Source organism: Pseudophryne corroboree, chromosome 1, assembly GCF_028390025.1.
Source record: "Pseudophryne corroboree isolate aPseCor3 chromosome 1, aPseCor3.hap2, whole genome shotgun sequence".
NCBI classification, from domain to species: Eukaryota; Metazoa; Chordata; class Amphibia; order Anura; family Myobatrachidae; genus Pseudophryne; species Pseudophryne corroboree.
The window spans coordinates 213,023,799-213,040,988 of NC_086444.1; the positions used below are offsets into that span (position 1 = coordinate 213,023,799).

Below are 17,190 nucleotides of genomic sequence, written 5' to 3' on the forward strand. Positions count from 1 at the left end.
AAAGGCATAGAACCTGAACGTGTTCACGGAGGACCACGTAGCCGCCTTGCACAATTATTCAGCGGATGTACCACGGTGGGCCGCCCAAGAATGTCCAACATACAGAGTAGAATGGGCTTTGATAGCAGGAGGAGCTGGGAGTCCAGCCTGCGCATAAGCTTGTGCAATCACCATTCTAATCCATCTGGCCAATGTTTGCTTATTCGCAAGCCAGCCATGTTTGTGAAAACCAAAAAGTACAAAAATGGAATCTCACCTCCTGATAGAGGCAGTCCTTTCCACATATATACGGAGAGCCAGTACCACATTCAAAGATCGCTCTTTGGAAAAGAAACCAGAAGAGACAAAGGCTGAAACCACAATCTCCTGATTAAGGTGAAATGATACCACCTTAAGCAAATAACCTGGGCGAGTCCTAAGAACTGCCTGGTCACGGTGAAAAATCAGAAAGGGTGGACGACAGGACACAGAGGCAATAGCCAACAGAAAAACGACCTTTGCGTAAGGCATTTAAGGTCCGCAGACTCAAGAGGTTCAAATAGAGACTCTTGACGGGCATTCAGAAACACAGACAGATCCCATGGAGCCACAGGGGAAATATAGGGAGGCTGAATCCTTAAAACACCCTGTGTGAAAGTATAACCGTTGGGAAGAGACGCAATTTTTCTCTGAAAACATACCGACAAGGCAGAAACATGAACCTTGAGGGAGGCTAAACGAAGGCCCAAATCCAGGCCGTGTTGTAGATAAGTCAAAAGTCTGGAAGTTCTTAATGGCACACCATGTGAAGTAATAATTCCAGACCCTGTAATAAATCCGAGCCGAAGCCGGTTTACAGGCTTTCAACATAGTTTGAATGACCACCTCAGAAAAACCTTTGGCTCTCAGGAGTGATGCTTCAAGAGCCACGCCGTCAAAGCCAGTCTGGCCAGGTCCAGGTAGACACAAGGGCCCTGAACGAGGAGGTCTGGCCGTTGAGGAAGTAGAAGAGGACGCTCTATCGATTGACCCTGCAGGTTTGAGAACCAATGCCGGCTGGGCCACGCTTGAGCGACTAGAAGTAATATTGCTCCTTCTTGCTTGAACTTCCGTATTACCCTGGGCAGGAGTGACACTGGAGGGAACACGTATGGCAGCCGAAAGTTCCATGGAATTGTCAGTGCGTCCACGAATGCCGCTTGAGGATCCCTTGTCCTTGCTCCGAAGACCGGAACATTGTGATTGTGTCGAGATGCCATCAGGTCCACATCTGGTAGGCCCCACTTGTACACTAGGAGTTGAAAGACTTTTGGATGAAGGCTCCACTCTCCGGCGAGCACGTCCTGACGGCTGAGGAAGTCCGCTTCCCAGTTAAGAACTCCCGGAATGAACACTGCAGATATTGCTGGCAGATGGTATTCCGCCCATTGGAGGATTTTTGACACTTCCATCATTGCCATGCGGCTTCGAGTGCCACCTTGATTTATGTAAGCCACTGTGGTGGCGTTGTCTGATTGTACTTGAAAAGGCCTGTTCTTTACCAGAGGCAGGGCCAGTGTCAACGCATTGAACACTGCCCGCAATTCCAGAATGTTTATCGGGAGAAGAGATTCCTCCCTGGTCCACCGACCCTGGAGAGTGTTGCTCCAACACCGCGCCCCAACCTCGCACACTGGCGTCCGTTGTCAGGAGGACCCAGTTGGAGATCCAGAAGGAACGGCCCCTGCTCAACTGTTAGTCCTGTAGCCACCAGCTCAGTGGCAGACGAACTTCCGGAGTCAAGGAGATCATTTGAGACCTGATCCGGCGAGGCAGGCCGTCCCACATGGAAAGGATTAACCTCTGCAGAGGGCGGGAATGAAACTGAGCATACTCTACCATGTCGAATGCCGACAGCATGAGGCCTATTACTTGCATCGCTGAGTGTATTGACACTCTCTGGCGAGAGAGGAAGTATCTGATCCTGTCCTGAAGTTTCAGGACCTTCTGTGGAGACAAGAACAATTATTGGTTGTGCGTGTCCAACAATGCCCCCAGGTGCACCATGCTCTGAGCAGGGACCAGCGAGGACTTCTTCCAGTTGATGAGCCACCCGTGGGCTTGTAGGAATTGAACAGTCATTTCCAGATGACTGAGGAGAACCTCTGGGGAGTTCGCCAGGATCAGCAAGTCGTCCAGATACGGCATGATCCTGACACCCCGACGGCGGAGAAGAGCATGACCTTGGTGAAGATATGATGAGCCGTGGTTAGTCTGAATGGCAAGGCCTGGAATTGATAATGTAGGTTGCCAATAGCAAACCGCAGATATTGCTGATGCGACATGGCAATAGGAATGTGCACGTAAGCATCCTGTAAATCCAGGGATACCATATAGTCCTTGGGTTCCATGGCCAGTACAATAGAGCGCAGAGTTTCCATGCGGAATTTGGATACCCTCACAAATTTGTTCAAAGATTTGAGGTTGAGTATAGGCCGGGAGGACCCATTTGGTTTTGGGACTAGAAACAGGGTTGAATAGTAGCCCCTGCCTCTTTGAGACATAGGTACCGGCACAATTACTCCAGTATCTAGGAGAGATTGTACAAACAAGTGTAAAGTCTGTGCTTTCAGCGGATCCGAAGAGATAATCGTCGAGCAGAACTGGTGAGGGGGACGTCTCTTGAAAAAGATTGCGTACCCGTGAGAGACAACTTCCCACACCAAGACATCTGAAGTGGTCTTTAACCAGGCCTGGGCGAACTAAAGAAGTTGGCCTTCCACCCTGGGGTCCCCCAGGGGAGGCCCGCCCCATCATGCTGCAGGCTGACAGTCAGCCCAAGACTGCTTAGACTTGGGCTTGGTGGTTTTGGAAGTACGAGCCTGTCTCAGGTACGCCTGACCCTTCGCTTTACCTGTAGGTCGAAAGGAACGAAAGTGGTACTTTTAGCCTTCAGAGCAGAAGGATTAGTACTTGGGATAAATGCAGTCTTGGTTGTTGCTAAGTCAGTCACAATCTTTTTCAGATCCTCCCCAAATAGTATGTATCCGTTAAAAGGGAGCACCTCCAAGGTCTTTTTGGAGTCCAGGTCCACTTTCCAGGACCTTAACCACAAAATCCGGTGTGCCAGGATAGACGTAGTAGACGCCTTGGCCGCCATTACACCTGCATCAGAGGCCACCTCTTGAATATAGTGAGAGGCTGTGGTAATATACGACAGATATTGCGCCTGCCAGTGTCAGAAAAGTTTAGAGGTAGCTCATCCTCAATTGCCTGAACTCATGCTTCAATAGCTTTTGCAGCCCAAGAGGCTGCCATAGTGGGTCTATGCACAGCACCGGTAAGTGTGTAAATAGACTTCAGGCATCCCTCCACACATTTATCTGTCGGCTCCTTCAGTGAAGTGACAGTGGTGACAGGCAGAGTAGAAGACACCACTAGACAGGAGACATGAGAGTCCACCGGCGGTGGAGTTTCCCACTTGTTACTCAACTCCGCAGGGATAGAATAACGAGCCAACATCCTTTTAAAAAGGGAAAATGTCTTAGTTGGAGATGACCAGGATTCCTGACGTATGTCAATTAAGAAGTCAGAATGAGGTAAAACTACTTTGGCAACCTTATGACGTTTAAACTTATCGGGTTTCTTATGGGCCCTACACATTGAGCGATACGCCACCAAGCTGCCCGACGGCGGATACGGACGATCTGTCGCAGGGGGAAGTAAAGTTTCTTCACTCCCCCCGTTACCTGGCTCCATAGAAGTGCAGGCAAATATGGGCAAGATTGTCCATATTGGCCTGCATGCACAGGCGACGGGGCACCAGCGATGAATGAGTGCAGGGCCGCGCATCATTCATCTCTGGTGCCTCCACACTGAAAGATATGAACAGTATCTCGTTCATTAATGAACGAGATCGTTCATATCTTTCACTAACATCGCGCAGTGTGTAGGGCCCAATAGACGTAGCAGGAGGTTCAATCTCATCATCAATCTGGAGAATCAGCTTGATAGCCTCCACTAATTCAGGAACATCAACTTAAGTTGTAGATTCCTCATCAGAAACAACTGTATCAGTGTCTGATGGATCAGTATAATCCTCATCCTCATCGGAAGAATCACCCGAAATATAAGTGGATTGCGAAGAAGAAATAGCCCGCTTGGACGACCCTTTTGTCCCAGCAGGGCGAGGGTTAGGCTTTTGTTTAACCAAGGACTGATTTAATTGCTGTAACTGTGTTGACAAAGTAATCTTTTCCTCAGGTAAATCCATGGCGTCAGCACTGCATGATGCACGAGCGTCAGCGGATTTCCCGACCTGAGTAGCAGACATTATTGGGAATGTAGCCTTAGGGCGTAACAGTACAATATAGCCAGACAAATACAATACCAGCAAAAAAAAACCTGTGTTATGTGACCGTAAATGCAGAGCATTGAGGATTTATGTGGTGTGAGGTGACTGAAACACACAGTCAAAAGTACAAAACTGTATATCCTGTGGAACACTATATTTTAAATGAGACTCTGATGCACTTAGTTCCCCAGGGTACTGAATATAGTGATAGCAATATGTGTGATACACAGAATAGAATCCACACCACAGCTATAGGCACACACAGTCAAAGGTAAAATGCAGAAATTATTACATATAAACAATAAAGACTTCTCTGGACTAGTAAATCTACATATGAATATGTATGTATACAGATAACACAATACAGAGTAAACGCTGGATGTGTATCACAGAATACTTGTACTAAATATTCCAATAGCAGTACACTTATTCTTAACTAACGGTCTAAAATGACATGTAAAATACTTAAGTGTCTGTAAATACACAGTGCTGACAAGGCAGGCGGTTTTACAGAGGAGACAGTGCCCAGCAGTCCCAGGATCAGCGCAGCTCTGTGAAATGGCGGCCAAACGCTGACAGGGAGCGAGGGAGAGAGAAATGCAGCTCCAGGGCGGGAACACCAGCAGTAGATGGCTCCGGAGCTGGTGGAGGGGCTACAAGTCGGCACTTTATGCCCTCTGCTGGACTTCACCACCGGGTAACTGTGGAGCCTATAACGAACAGATTTTAATAAATCCGATCTGTGCTCCCTGCCCTGGTGGATATAGTGGGGTCCCTGAGCAGTACAGCGTCCACGTCAGCGTCGTGGCCCTTCTCCTGGGACCGCAACCAGATCACGATTTTACCGGCGGGTCCTACCTGGGGGACCCTCTTACCTCCTCCCTGTCGTTGCAGCCACGCAATCCAGGAGATTAGCAACGGTGGTGTGCCTAGAAACCGGTGCGTCCCAGCTACAAGTACCTGGGAACCAAGCTGCAGAAGTATGCAGCGCCACTGAGGGAGGTGATGGAGCCACAGCACAGTATGTCAGAATGACCTATAAAGTGCTGCGGGCCTTGAAGTCTTCTAAAAAAAAAAAAAAGCTCTTTTCAGGGCTGCCTAGCGCAGACCCACCTGTTAGCTGCCTGCACTGTAGGCACCAACTTACAAACCGAGCTCCAGTGCCTGGAGGCGGGGCTATAGAGGAGGCGGTGCAGTGCATCCTGGGAACAGTCAAAGCTTTAGCCTGTTGGTGCCTCGGATCAAGATCCAACTCTACACCCCGATGTTATTCCCTGTGGAATACCAGTGTACCTTGCTGCAGAAAAGAGATTTTTGTCTTACCTGTTAAATCCTTTTTTCTGAAGCCACGGTTGACACTGGGGACAGTGGGTATAGCCAGGCGTTCAGTCAGGGCACCAAGGAGTTACAATTGTGGAGTGCAGCCTGGGAAGCCCCTCATCCCCTATACCCAGCCTGCCTCAAGCCAGTCAGTTTATTTACTATACAAGCCAGGAACAGGAAGCTCAAATGGAGCCTTTTGTTAAGTCCAAAGGACAAATCCCATGGGTTAACCGGAGGTAGATAAAGTGGTTGAAAATGAAGAACCCCCTGCAGAAATGTGTGAACAGCGGAGCATCGAGCCACTCGCCTCTGGAACAAAACGGACAGAGCCGAACCCTGAACCTTGAGAGAAGCTAGGCGAAGTCCAGCGTCTAACCCAGACTGTAGGAAAGCTAAGAGTCGAGAGAGGCGATACTGGAGAGGTTCCAGGCAGCGAGTAGAACACCACTTAAAATAGCTACGCTACACGCGATAGTAGATCCGCATTGTGGATGTTTTACTAGCAGAGATTATAGTATTGACAACCTTAGAAGAGTAACCAGTAGCTCTCAAGACCGACTGTTCAATAACCAACCCGTCAAATTGAGACGTTGAAGATCCGGATGCAGACAAGGGCCATGAGACAGTACGTCTGGTCGTTGAGGGAGGTGCCATGGTTGAGTTACGGAGAGGGCGAGTAGATCCGCATACCAAACCCTGTTCGGCCAGTAGGGAGCGATCAGAATCGCTGTTACCACTTCCGATTTGAGCTTGCGAAGAACCCTCTGGAGAAGAGCCACAGGCGGGAAGAGATACACCATTTGAAAGGGCCAAGGCCCCGCCAGGGCGCCTATGAGATACGCACCCGGGTCCCTTGTTCGGGTTCCGGAAAGGGAAAGCTTGTGGTTGTGTCGGGAAGCAAACAGATTGATCTGTGGATGGCCCCAGCGAGCAACCAGCATCTGGAAGACCTTGGGATGGAGAGAACATTCGCCTGAATGTACATAATGTCGGCTGAGGAAGTCTGCTTCCCAATTCAACACCCATGGAATGTAGACCGCGGAAATGGATGGATAAAATTTTCACACTCATCGCAGAATGTGGCTGACCTCCTTCATGGCTGCCACACTGCGAGTGCCGCCCTGGTGGTTTATGTATGCCACAGCGGTTGCAATGTCAGACTGCATTTTCAGGGGAAGATGATATGATGTTTCCACTTGAGACAGCGCTCTGAAGACCGCTTGCAGTTCCAGAACATTGATGGAGAGTTTGCTCTCTTGACATGTCCATCGACCCTGAAAGGAACGGAAACGGGAAGAAGGGTGACCCCGGGCCTTACCTTGCGGCCAAAAGTAACGAAAGGTAGAAGACTTAAATTTTGGTGCAGCGAGAGGCAGAAAGGCAGTCTTGGAAGCTGCCACTGTGGCTACAATTTTGTTCAGCTCCTCACCGAAGAGTACCTCCCCTAAGAAGGGTAGGGACTCTAATGCCTTTTTAGAATTTTCATCCGTGCCAAGAGTGTAACCAAAGGGCACGTCTAGCCCCTACCGATGAAGCAGAAATCTTGGAAGAAAACATGCCTGCGTACAGCACTGCTTCTCCTAAGAAAGTGTTGGCCTCCCTAATATTGTCAACATATTTGATGAGGTCAGCGCGTCGCATGTTTGACCGTAGACCCTCCGTCATCCAACCAACTGCCAATACCCAAAGGAAACCAGGACTTCAGGAACTGCTCCAGTTTCCTGCCTGTAAGTTCCTTTAGAGACGTTACATCTGGTATAGGAAGGGGTGGAAGACTTAACCAGGCGGGCCAAATGCGCGTCCACAGGTGGCGGAATTTCCCACTTCTTTCAGTCCGATTCCGCCATGGGATAAAAGGAGGAATTACGTTTGGTCATTGAAAACTTTTTATATGGATGAGACCAAGGCTCCTTAAAAAGATCCTCTAACTGCGTGGAAGGAGGAAAGGCAGACGGATTCTACCATTTCTTTTTAAAAAGAGGCATCTTTTCATCGGGTGGAACATTGGTATCCTTGATTTGTAGGATATCCCTAACCGCCTTGACGAAGGCTTCCACCCTATCTAAGCTCATGTGATCCTCTGAAGTGGGAGATTACTCCGCGTCCGAATCCTGAGGATCTTCCCCTTCATCAGAAAATTCCTCTGATTGGGAATCCTCTGACTGTACAAGGGGTAGCGCTGACGAGGATTTGCTCCTGCGCTTCGATGAAGGCCCCTGGGCTTATTGCGGATTAGTGGAAATCTTCATTAAACCTTGGACCGATTGAGACAAACCCTGGACACATGCTGGTTCAGTAGTTTGTTGGTGTAGTGACTGCTGTGTCTGTGGAAGGGAAGGGTCTGCACCTACCGTGGAAACTGCGACCTGCGAAGCTCTGTTAGCTGGGAAGTCATTTCCTTCATGGCCAAGACCAGAGAGGTAGCCCAAGCCGGCTCCGATGAAGTATAACCCTCCGCACCGGAAACGCCAGGAACTTCGGCAGAGCAACGGTTGCAGAGCCCCGTGCGGTCCTGTACCATACAAGAAAACATTTCATTGCATGCCGTACAAGTATAGGTGTGCAGCCCGGTAGTTCCCTTTTCCTTCTGTGAGGTTCTGGAAGATCCCCTGGAGGACACGTTCCAACCTGTTACCAAAAAACACACACACACACACACACACACACACACACACACACACACACACAAACAAACAAGAACATAGGTAAGAATAGGCTAGGGCTAAATAACACTGGTCTAGAGAGCCACAAATAAAGGAATAAGTGGCTCTGGTACTGCAGCTGTGAGCCCACCACAGTAGTAACAACTGTTCAGGTAAACAGTGATACTATGGGGTCCATTCATGAAGCAGTGAAAAGTGTGGAGAAGTGAGCCAGTGGAGATGTTGCCCATGGTAACCAAACATTTATAATTTGCATACTATAAAATTGTACGGAGAAGCTGATTGGTTGCCACGGGCAACTTCTCCACTTTTATCACTGCTTCATGAATAGACCCCAACATCACTAACTTAGTGCACTACAATACCCCTAGTAGTGTGTAACAGAAAATAAAGAGGAAAGTTTCATCATCTGTCTAATACCTACACCATGAGGTGAGGTATGGACTATGCAAACTGACACCTGGTGCAGTGCTGGTATAAGGGAGGCAGGTTTGGCTCTATTCCCAAGAGTGTGTAGCAGTGTATGGAGCTGCACAAACTCTCCTTCACAGAAATGCTCAGCGTTGTGCTTCTAAAATGGCCGCTGACTGTGTAGAGATGGGAGGGGTGAAGAATGAGGGAGGGAGGAGAGAGCGCCCAAAAGCTGCAGTCTTACTAAAGTAATAAGCAACAGGGCTGGGGGAGGAGCTACAGGATATCACTCCCCCTACCAGAGCACCCACAGGGACCATTCCCGCGATGTAATGTCCCTGGTGGCCTAGTGGTAGCTGAAGAGATGACCCAGTGACACTGCCAGGAACCTTTGGAGCTGCCTCTCCACAGCTGTGTTAGCCATACTGATGGTCTTCCACTGAGCGGAGACCATTACCTGTAACCTCCGTCTGCTGCGGCTGCTCCCGATGCCTGGGAGGTGCTGGGGCGGCTGGCCGTGGAGACCGGGACCCGGCTGCAGAGCGGAGCGTGAAGCAGGCAGCGGTAGTGCTAATAGCACTAGCCGCTGCCCAAAGTGAAAGTAAAAAAAATTAAAGTTACCAGGGCTGAAAGCCCTGCTCCTTTAAAAAAAAAAACAACAACACTTTCCTGAGCACCAAGGGGAAAATAAACTGACTGCCCTGAGGCAGGCTAGGTATGGGGGAGGAGGGGCTTCCCAGGCTGTACTTCACAAGTTATAGTCCTTGGTGCCCTGACTGAACGCCTGGCTATACACACTGTCCCCAGTGTCAGACCATTGGCTGACAGAAAAAGAGGTTGGCTGGTTTAAACCAATTATTTATTTATTTTTATTTTATATAAAAACCACTCTTTTTTATTATGCTGTTAGTACAAGCACGGCGCTGTGACTTATTAAAAAAAGCATATAATACTAAATACAAAGTGTTTTTATTCAAAATGTTTAATGCCAGTGTAATGACCAGTGCTATTGATTAACGCCTCCTTTGTGTGTGTGCATGTATTCTCTGAAAAAAGCTTTTGCATTTTAAATTCAGTATTACTATTTATTTTTATTAAATAAATCTAATAAACAAGACTAATGCTTAACATTAACTTCTTGTTCTTATTTTTAATTTCATCTATCCCTGAGTGTACTTTGTATGTATTAATGTTTAGTGTATATACATATATTCAGATATAATAGGAATAATAAGCCCTAAAAAATTGGTTTTATTGAAAAATGTAAATAAATAAAATCCTAACATTAGTTAGAAAGCATTAAAACATAGTTGATCGAGGTTTCTAATACAGCATTCATTTTTATTTTATTTTAATGAAAACATGTATACAAAAAAAAAAATTTGGTTTAATCCAAATAAAAATGGTTTAAACAGGAAAAAAAAAAGAAAATATGTAGCTTACACGTATACTTCTATTAGGGCCATTTTAAGTCAATACAATGGACGCAAAGACCTGTTCCAGAACAGCACATCAATTGTATGATTCCATACAGATGTGAACAAAAACTATCACAACTGGGCAATATATGTATGCAGCTGGACATCAAGGCAATGCCTGGCAGCACCTGGAGAGCTACTGAATTCCACCCCCATTGTGTCTCGTTTCTTGCAAATTGTTTTACACCATCAGACACTTATCAAGGCACATGACAGTGACATACAGTAGCACAAGACAACACAACTACCACTGCATGATACATTTACCAGAACTAGCCAAAAATCAACCTGTTAGGTAGTTTTCTTTCAATGGAAAATTATAAACACACATGAATGTTAACGAGTTGTTTCTAATACCCCTTTCACATCAGCACCTCTAAACACAGGTTTATTGCACATGAACGTGCATAACCCGTGTTCATGTGCGGTGTGAAAGGTGCCGGGGTTGAAATACCGGGTCCAGTGACCCGGTATTTCAACCCTGCTCTTGAACAGGGTTGAGCTGTGCAGTATGAACGGCAGCCGGGTCAACGCGACCCGGCTCCTGTTCACTCTCTCTGACGTCAGCAACCCAGCAATATGCCAGGTTGCTGACTGCGGTGTGATGGCGCCTTACCCGGGAATGTCACTGCATGATCCCGGGACCGTATTCCCGGGTAAGTCCCTGCACTTTCAGGTATGAAAGTGGTATTATGGGCAGATTTATCAAGCTTTGGAGAGCAACAAATCAGCTACTAACTGCCATGTTACAGGCTGTGTTTGAAAAAAATTAGAGAAGCCTATCGGCTGGTACTTTATCTCTCTCCAAGCTGATACATATGACTGAGCATTATGTGCTGCAAGAGTATACACTGTTTATAGTTGACAGAGTAGCAAACCATAACATCTTAAGTAGCTGTTTGTGAAGTAAAAACACTTATATGCAATGACGGAACTGTATCCAAAACTATTTTTAATGAGTGCGTATGTTTTCCTTGCTTGCAAGTGTTTATATGTAGTTTGTATCAGAATGACTACTTCCTGCAAACCTCATCTTACACCTGACTTTCAGACTTTGACAAATAAATGTTTCCAACCGTTTGTTGAGCAACAACCTACTGGCCGTATCTTAAAAAATAAATAAAACAAAAGACATTGGGGTATATGCAATTGCGGTTGAATTCCCGAAAATGTAGAAAAATGGGACATTTTCGCCCAAAAAAAAAAATTTTTGACAATGCAATTCAGTACTTTTCGTCAAAAAAAACGGACTTTCCAAATTCGACTTTTTGAAATTCGACATTTGTCAAATTCGACATTTCTGCAATGGTACAAATGCGGCAATTCGACAAAAGTATATTCAATTGAAGATTGTAAATTCGACAACAGTGCTTTTAGACAGTAAATTCGTCATTTTCAATCCGCCACACTTTGCTGGCGGAATCTAATAAAAAAATTTAAAAACATGTTTTTTTTTATGTTTTTTTATTGGTAATAGCATATCTATTTATATTAGAAGGGATTAGGTACTTGGTTTGTCTATTTTGGAGGCACAAGTATTATTTATATATTTTTAAAAATATTTTTTATTTCATTTTTTTAATGAAATGGTAAAAATCTGAAAAAAAAATGCGTGGGGTCCCCCCTCCTAAGCATAACCAGCCTCGGGCTCTTTGAGCCGGTCCTGGTTGCCAAAATACGGGGAAAAAAATTACAGGGGATCCCCCATATTTTAACAACCAGCACCGGGCTCTGCGCCTGGTCCTGGTGCAAAAAATACGGGACACAAAAAGAGTAGGGGTCCCCCGTATTTTTTGAACCAGCACCGGGCTCCACTAGCTGGACAGATAATGCCACAGGCGGGGGTCACTTTTATACAGTGCCCTGCGGCCGTGGCATTAAATATCCAACTAGTCACCCCTGGCCGGGGTACCCCTTCAATCAAGGGGTCCCCCCCCTCCAGCCACCCAAGGGCCAGGGGTGAAGCCCGAGGCTGTCCCCCCCCCCCATCCAAGGGCTGCGGATGGGGGGCTGATAGCCTTTTGAAAAATGAAAGAATATAGTTTTTTCCAGTAGTACTACAAGTCCCAGCAAGCCTCCCCGCAAGCTGGTACTTGGAGAACCACAAGTACCAGCATGCGGGAGAAAAACGGGCCTGCTGGTACCTGTAGTTCTACTGGGGAAAAAATACCAAATAAAAACAGGACACGCACACCGTGAGAGTAAAACTTTATTTCACACCTGCCGACACACACATACTTACCTATGTTGACACTCCGACACTTGTCACGACCCCCTCGTCAGTGTAGAATCCGGGGTACCTGCAAAAAAAAGTATACTCACCAAAAAGCAGAGTCCGGATCTTTTTTTATAATCCACGTACTTGTCAAAATAAAAAAACGAACACCCGGACCAGGCAGACTGAAAGGGGTCCCATGTTTACACATGGGACCCCTTTCCCCGAATGCAGACACCCCCTGTGACTGCTGTCACAGAGGGTCCCTTCAGGCAATCAGCAAGCGCCACGTCCTGGCACTCTGCTGATTGCCTATGTGCGTCTGAGCTGGCAGACAGCGCATCACAAAGCTCCTCCATTATATTCAATGGTGGGAACTTTGCAGTCAGCGGTGAGGTCACTAGCGGTCAGCCGCTGACCGCTAAGTGACCTCACCGCTGACCGCAAAGTTCCCACCATTAAATATAATGGTAAGGCTTTGCGATGCGCTGTCTGACAGCTCAGACGCGCATAGCCAATCAGCAGAGTGCCACGACGTGGCGCTCGCTGATTGGCTGAAGGGACCCTCTGTGACAGGAGTCACGTGGGGTCCCGGCATTCGTGGAAAGGGGTCCCATGTGTATAAATGGGACCCCTTTCAGTCCGTTTGGTTCGGTTTGCCGTTTTGCCAAGTACGAGGATTATTTAAAAAGATCCGGACACTGGATTTAGGCGAGTAGAATTTTTTTACGGGTACCCCGGATTCTTCAGTGACGAGGGGGGCGTGGCCAGTGCCGGACTGTCAACATAGGTAAGTATGTGTCGGCATGTATGAAATAAACTTTTACTTTCACAGTGTGTGTCTCCTGTTTTTATTTGGGTATTTTTTTCCCAGTAGAACTACAGGTACCAGCGGGCCCGTTTTTTCCACCCGCATGCTGGTACTTGTGGTTCTACAAGTACCAGCTTGCGGGGGAGGCTTGCTGGGACTTGTAGTTCTTCTGGAAAAAACAATATTCTTTCATTTTACTCAAGGCTATCAACCCCCCATACGCAGCCCTTGGATTGGGGGGACAGCCTCGGGCTTCACCCCTGGCCCTTGGGTGGCTGGGGGGGGGGGGACACACCCCTTGATTGAAGGGGTCCCCACTCCTCCAGGGTACCCCGGCCAGGGGTGACTAGTTGGGTATTTAATGCCACGGCCGCAGGGCGCTGTATAAAAGTGACCCCCGGCTGTGGCATTATCTGTCCAGCTAGTGGAGCTCGGTGCTGGTACAAAAAAAACGGGGGACCCCTACTCTTTTTGTCCCCCATATTTGTTGCACCAGGACCAGGCGCAGAGCCCGGTGCTGGTTGTTAAAATACGGGGGATCCCCTGTCATTTTTTTCCCCGTATTTTGGCAACCAGGACCGGCTCAAAGAGCCCGAGGCTGGTTATGCTTAGGAGGGGGGACCCCACGCAATTTTTTTTCGGGTTTTTTCCCGTTTTTTTTAACATTTTTAAAAATCTAATCAAAATCCGTCAAATCGGCCGTTTTACGACAGCGGGACTGTCGAATCCGTTTTTTATTTAATATGTAGAATTCCGGCACCCACCTGCCGGAATTCGACGGTCGAATTGTGTCGAATTAAAAAACGGGCGAAAAATTGCCGCGATTCGCCGGCAATTGCATATACCCTATTGGGGTCGATTCAATTCACTGACAGTTGAATAGCGCCGGGAGTCAGCTCCCGGCGCTATTCAATACAGCGACAAGTGACCCTCAATTGTTGGGAATTCTTCTCTCAGCCTAGGGGGACGAGAGAAGAAACTCGACAAAAGTTCTGCCGCGCGGCCAGCGCAAGGCTGATTCTGTCGGGAAAGCGCCGCGCGGCTGTCGCGAGGCTGATTCTGTCGGGAATCAGCATCGCGCCGGGGAGTTAAGTCGGAGAATGCCCGTTCTCTTGACAATTCAACCTGTTAAGTCGGCGAGAATGGGCCTTTGCCGACTTAACTGGAGCTACAATGAATAGCGCCGAGAGCTAACTCCCAGCGCTATTCAACTGTCAGTGAATTGAATCGACGCCATTGTGTGCCACATCAAATACCAAAACACTCACTTCAGGTTTAGAGATTATTATTTATTTTTTTTGAACCATAACTGCTACTTTTAATTTATTTGGGTGATGAAAAACCATCAGAGTGAGGGAATCTAAGTAACATACAAATTGTTTATTTTTAATAGTTATGTTCAATTAAATATAGTATACAAAAGTTTTCAATCAAAATGACATAAGACCATCAACAATGACAGAATAATCTTTATATTATGATTAAACAAGCAGTCAATAGCAGAACAACTGTGGCAATATATGTAAAGACACAGCTGTAGCAGATTTCAACATACATTGAGGCACAGCATAACTTTTATCACAGTTCACAAGAACAGCCAACAGAGGACCCACTGCTATAGAGACACAAGACTGAGATCCACGTGCTGAAGAAGATATAGGAGCTGGCTCTACCTGGTCCCATATCAGAATAGTCAGTGAAATAAATGAAAGATGGAAATGGGTTTCTAAGGAGGATAACAGTACTGTATAGCAAAACCAATAGCCCTCTGGAAAAAGCATTATGAAATTTTTGTCTATATAGATGTACTGTTTGCAGTCTGGAGGAATCTTGCATAACATACTTGCTAATGTTTCATCTGAATGTCAAGAAGCCAGCAAGGCCATACCGTGCCACAGCAACCCGACTGTCAGCAAGGGCGTACCGCGCCACAGCAATCCGAGTGTCAGCAAGGGCGTACCACGCCACAGCAACCCGAGTGTCAGCAAGGGCGTACCACGCCACAGCAACCCGAGTGTCAGCAAGGGCGTACCACGCCACAGCAACCCGAGTGTCAGCAAGGGCGTACCACGCCACAGCAACCCGAGTGTCAGCAAGGGCGTACCACGCCACAGCAACCCGAGTGTCAGCAAGGGCGTACCACGCCACAGCAACCCGAGTGTCAACAAGGGCGTACCGCGCTACAGCAACCCGAGTGTCAGCAAGGGCGTACCCCACTGTAGTACTATTCCACTAATTGTACATACTGGGCACTGCAAATTATGAATACTCCTAGTAGTGGCACTTTTGAGGATTGACACTGAGCGGTGGCGGCAACAACAACGGGCCGGCACCCACAGAGTGACACTGAGCGGTAGTGGCAACAACGGGCCGGCACCCACAGAGTGACACTGAGCAGCAACACCGGGCCGGCACCCACAGGGTGACACTGAGCAGCAACACCGGGCCGGCACCCACAGGGTGACACTGAGCAGCAACACCGGGCCGGCACCCACAGGGTGACACTGAGCAGCAACACCGGGCCGGCACCCACAGGGTGACACTGAGCAGCAACACCGGGCCGGCACCCACAGGGTGACACTGAGCGGCAACACCGAGCCAGCACCCACAGGGTGACACTGAGCAGCAACACCGGGCCGGCACCCACAGGGTGGCACTGGCAGCAACACCGGGCCGGCACCCACAGGGTGGCACTGAACGGCAACACCGGGCAAGCACCCACAGGGTGACACTGAGCAGCAACACCGGGCCAGCACCCACAGAGTGACACTGCACGGCAGCATGTCCCCGGTACAGGGCTGGGATGCGGGACACGTGTGGGGACTCGAAGCATACACAACAGGCACACAGTGGAGCTGGCGCCCGTCACTGACGCCAATTACTTGCCTGGATCTGACGGGAGTCGGTCCCGCACAGGACCCGATGCTCCGGTATCTCACAATACTCCCAGCCCCCTGCTCTCGGCCCAGCCCCACCGCACGGGCCGCCTGCTGCATTCCTATGTCCTGGGAGACACCAATCAGGCAGCAGGAATCACCCTGGGCCTACATCGCCTCAGCCCCCTCCCCAGGCCTCTCCTCTCCCCGCACCGGGCCCATCGTGCCCCCCGCTTCTCACCTGTCCTGTGTGCTGGCCTCAGGCGCCTCCCGTCACCGACCGCGGCTGGACACAGGCCGCTACGTGCTGTGCGGCCGGGCCGGGGCCTCCTTCCGGCTCTCACTCCTCCAGTCCCAGCGCAGGGAGTCAGCGCCGCGTCTTTGTGTACACCCGGACAGGGACAGGCAGCCTCTCGCCGCCGCTACACACTTTCCTCTTTGACTGGATAAAACACCCCAGATGAGGGTGACGCTGCTGTGACCCGGCGGGTGTATCCCTTCCCCCCCTATCTCCTGGCAGCCGCCATGACCGTGACGCCGCCGCCGAGCTCCTCCGAAACTCACGATGGTTGGAAACCCCGGGCGTGACGTCACGGGAGCGCTGCAGGGCGAGCAGTCCCAGCCGTAGGAGCGTACGCAGCAGCCGACTCCGCCCTCTCCCCAACGGCAGCAGCTGCACACAGAGGGTGGGGAGGGGCCTGCCAGAGTCTGCACGGGGGCGGAATGGATGTGGGGCGGGGCCTACGGATGAGCGGGAGGTATGCGGGGCGGGGCCTGCGGTAGGGCGGTGTTTTCCAATTCGGCCCTGAGATACTGCTAGTACTGTGTGTGTGTGTACCAGGCGTCTGTCACTCCTCGAAAGCAGCGGCAGTAGCAGCAATCCTCCAGTGTATATGAGTGTGTGACTGTGCGGCTTCCGCCCTGTACCCGCTGCACTGTGACCGAGCTGCTCCGCATGACTGGCTGCTGCAGGAAGTTCTTGCAGCCGGGGTGTGTAACCGCTAAAAACGGCCGAGACATCGAGTAATTTCTATTTGTGTATGCCGGGCGCCCTGTGTGTGGCTGCGGCTTGCAGAGCGCTGACAGCTGTCTCTCACATTG

At 49.1% G+C, this 17,190-nt stretch overlaps 1 protein-coding gene across 6 annotated transcripts in view; it reads right to left on the reverse strand.

Moving 5' to 3' along the window:
* Positions 1-16,771, reverse strand: part of CHD1 (chromodomain helicase DNA binding protein 1) — a 290,764-nt gene extending 273,993 nt beyond the window's left edge. For 4 of the 6 annotated variants that reach the window (XM_063964069.1, XM_063964066.1, XM_063964068.1 and 1 more), the window contains exon 1: positions 16,331-16,771. The gene's annotated coding sequence lies outside the window, so the exon portion shown is untranslated. The remainder of the gene's footprint in view (positions 1-16,330) is intronic. The other 2 variants (XM_063964067.1, XM_063964065.1) reach the window with 1 other exon arrangement.
* Between the last annotated feature and the right edge of the window lie 419 nt (positions 16,772-17,190).